The sequence below is a fragment of the Bactrocera latifrons genome, unplaced genomic scaffold (genome assembly GCF_001853355.1).
Source record: "Bactrocera latifrons isolate USDA-ARS-PBARC rearing strain unplaced genomic scaffold, ASM185335v1 scaffold_888, whole genome shotgun sequence".
In the NCBI taxonomy this organism is placed as follows: Eukaryota; Metazoa; Arthropoda; class Insecta; order Diptera; family Tephritidae; genus Bactrocera; species Bactrocera latifrons.
The window spans coordinates 17,518-21,554 of NW_017537587.1; positions in this window are offsets into that span (position 1 = coordinate 17,518).

Genomic DNA, 4,037 nt, shown 5'->3' on the forward strand with positions numbered 1-4,037 from the left:
AAGCTACAACAACAGCAATGCGTTCCTTGATGAACATTACGCTAACGGTACCGACGTTGGCTTTTTCGACGGCTTCGTGAATAACGGCAGTGAGAGTGCTTTCAACGAGTTAATCGCTAACCTAAGCACAATTGCATACGACTTTGGCAAACAATGAGTAAGCACATTAATCGATGCAAGTGCCGAAGCTACAACGCCCGCCGTCAGCACAATACCCATTCCACCGTCAGCAGCGGAATCGGCAGCCACAATGCACGCTAGTACTGCAAATAGTAGTAATGTGGACTACTACAATGTGTCATTGTTGTTCAATTACACTTACCACTGTCGATGAAGGGATGCGGAGAGAAGCGACATTTTCGATTTCGGAATATTTACAGTAATTACGGCGACAAAGACCCGTGACATCCAAAAAGTTCGAAATTCAACTGCACACAGAATGACTTTGTGAAATTCCTGCTCGGACCGCAAACTCTACCGCTCTTTAAGGCATTGGTGGTGAGTAATCATAAAATTAGCATAAAATTTATATCTGTAGCATGTATTATTTCCGGCATGAAATCTTTATAGTCAACTTAAGTTTATACCTATTTGTAACTTGCTAAAAATATAGAATTGATTTCGGTATATGAGCGCACTTAGAGCTCCTTTACCTAAGGATAGGCTAGCCTTACTGAGAGCATAGAACTCACTGTTGAATATACTGTTGAATATAAAATACAACTCATTTCTGCCTGGGTGAGTTCAAAGATATCCCACTCCGAAGTGAAATATTTTGTCTGTCAAACTATTTTTTATTTTTTTATTTTTTTTTTATTTTTTTTTTTTTCATATCGGAGCGCTTGATGTTCAATTAACTTAACTGGCGGATGGCAAAACAAAACATAAGAAATATTTTATTCCCAGTTTTATTTGTCACACCGGTTTTTTGATTATTTTTTTTTCCACCGTTTTTGATTCCCGTTTCTTAATAAAACTTGCTGAATACTCATATTTACCCGAACTCGTCGCTTCTTTGCCGTGGGTCCTATTTTTATCGATTTCCCAGTGAGAATTTCAGGACATTTCACTGATTGAAAGTGAAGTTACTGCGTTTTCAGTGTCAGTATGTTTGTGTTATCGGTGCGAAAATGAGCTTCGAACAAAGAGCCAACATTAAATTTTGTTTTAAAATTAGTAAAATTTTACCGAAACGTTTGAGTTTATGAAACAAGTTTATGGTGATGATTGCCTATCCCGTAGCAGAGTGCACGAGTGTTAATGCTAAGTAATGCTTTTGTTGTAACTTTCAATAACGATTTCATGATGGATAGCTGGGAGGCTTCGAAATTAACATTTATTTCCATTTTGTTCTCCCTGTTTGCGACTCTAGCATCGATTGCCATTAACAGATTTCCCCCAACTGGTTTTCCCTGACAGCACAAAAAGTTGCTTTGAGACACGTAATGCTTTTCAAAACTACTCATAGCCTACTTACTGGTGAATTACTGCAATAAAAAAGATAATATCAAAGGTTTTTAGATGAGAGTGCGATTGTTTGAGATTTCAATTTCTGTAAAAGTAAATTCGTTTATTAAAAAAATATAAAATTCAATTTAATACAAGTAGCTCGTTTCATATACATATGACATGTGTCTGTTCAATTGCTTCGTTGGCTGTTGGGCTAATATTTGTTTGTTGATTGCACCATTGCACTTTTACTCCTTTTGCGTCGACAGTTTATTGATTTTGACCCTATGCAGTCGAAGTTGTCTGAGTGTAAGTGAATGTTCTTGTGATCCTGCAAATTTAAATTTGCGAATATTTTTGTAGAATTTATTCTTGAAAAGGAAAGGGATTGGCTGCAGAAAGCAAAAGGAAAGTTCTCTCAGCTCTTTTTTGTTGCACTTAAAATTCGTAAAATTTTATTGGCACTCATAAAAGTGTCTGCAACAATTTGAGCATATAAATTTACAAATGGATATATTCGACACCCTCTCCGCCTTAAAYCTTTCACATCATATGTTGGCCCAGAAATGGGATTTGGGTAAGTACATACTTGTCATTTAGAAATATCAAGTAAGTGTAAAAAGAGCAGCAATACGATTATGTCCAAGTATAAACAAACAAGAACGAAGGGCTTATTAAATAGGTACAGAATTACTATGAACAGAATTAGAGCTACCGAAATGGGGTACTGACTTTATTCCGAAGCAATGGCCGACAAAAGTTTTAGACTGATTTTGACTTACACGTCACACGTCGAATTCAATACTTGTGCAATTTTTTACTCTTCATTATGATTAATAATGGTATTATAGGGTGAAAAATCTGTTAGAATTGAAAATTGTGTAAAGTCAGAAAATAGCTTGATTGTAGTCTGATTTGACACTGAACAACAAGATATCAGGATAATATTATAATTTACATGTGAAATTGAATTGCTAAATAGTTGGTAATAGATTTTATCGAAAAGTGGGTGGGAAAAATTCAAATGGTATATCTTATACTTGGGAAACATCTTTTCTTTAAAATTGAGTACTTCTGGTATTTTTCATTAAAGTGTACTCAAGCCTTTATAAAACCATTATTTGGAGAATAGATGTGGTTATCAACAGATTTCATCTATTTTTTGCGCTGTATGAGGGACTGCTAGAAGGACTTGGCCTCTGCGAAGTTGGTTTATTTATCTCAACTGCTTGTGATATATGTATAAATTTCAAATGTATAAGTGGGGATGCCCAAGCCCAACTCTTAACAAAAATTTTCCGCAGACGCCACTCCCTTAATGCCTTTTTATTAGAGGGAATTTAAAGTCATAGCAACGATCTGATTTCACCCATATGCAACACAATTCTGCTCAGATTGTCAGGGATAACTTATATCAAGTTCTTACAAGATATATCAATTTTAATGAAGTTGTCGCTTGCATGAACAGATAGAGAAAGACATGCGGAATTCAATTCGTCTCGTCRTCTCGTTTTCTAGTTTTAGAAGTTWCAAGCAACCTCTTGTACTTACTGGGAGGGTAAAATGCGAAAAAATTAATATTGTTATTGAGTCAAAGATTTTACTCGACCATCGAAACAAATCCGCTGGATTCTAAATAAGGTAAAAACATCGAGAAGAGGAATAAGAAAATTGTATGGAAAATATTGAGATTCTAATGCATTTCATATCTTGTTCAGCTTTAAATTGGAATTGGTTTTAGCCTTTTTCGCTAGCGAAAGTAAAGGCAGGTTTAAGGTCTCTGCGTAAATACGTCAATGTTGTGAGAAAAATGCGTTTAAGTTCCGGTCTACATTAAAAGTTGGACTTTGAGGCGCTCTAGGAAGCTCGTTATATCTCCCGAAATATTTCGAATTTCTGTCAGAAGTATATTCTGAAGACATTATACTATACTTTCAAATAAAGTAAACACATTTTTTTGATTTTTTGAAGCATAGTTACCAAATTATTACTTCGGTGACTTAATAACCTGATATGATTCTTCCAACTACACTCTGTTCTAGAATACACCACTTTTTTCCGTTTTGGCTTATAGAATATTATTCCAAACTTTAAATCAATCAGTAACCAAGGATCATTGTCAAAAATTACACTTTCCGTTATCGGTTTCAGTGTTTAATGTACAGCAATCCCCTAAGCCATCAAGAGCAAGGATACTTGCGTATCCTGATATATTACTTTCCTAAAATGATCTTCTCAAGTTCAATTGGGTCGTTCTAAGCGGAATACCGATGTAGTACAGTTGTATGGATTTCCGGATATAAAATTTCTGGCGCAGCTTCAGAATTAGAGCTTATTAAAAATTCCTCAATTCTGCCTCTAGGTTAGGACTGGAGTATACCTCTTGCCATTCGGTTAAATACTTAGTCCAAAACATATTTATTTTTTAATTTACTGGTAGAATACGGACTTTCATTTTCTCCTGCATCTTTTGGCTATGACTTCTGTACGTCGGCCCTTTAACTACAACGCACTCGGCCATGCACTCCGTAAATAATTGACAACAACAAAGGAAAAAAAAAAATATTTGTCTCTCTTTGGAGGTTTGT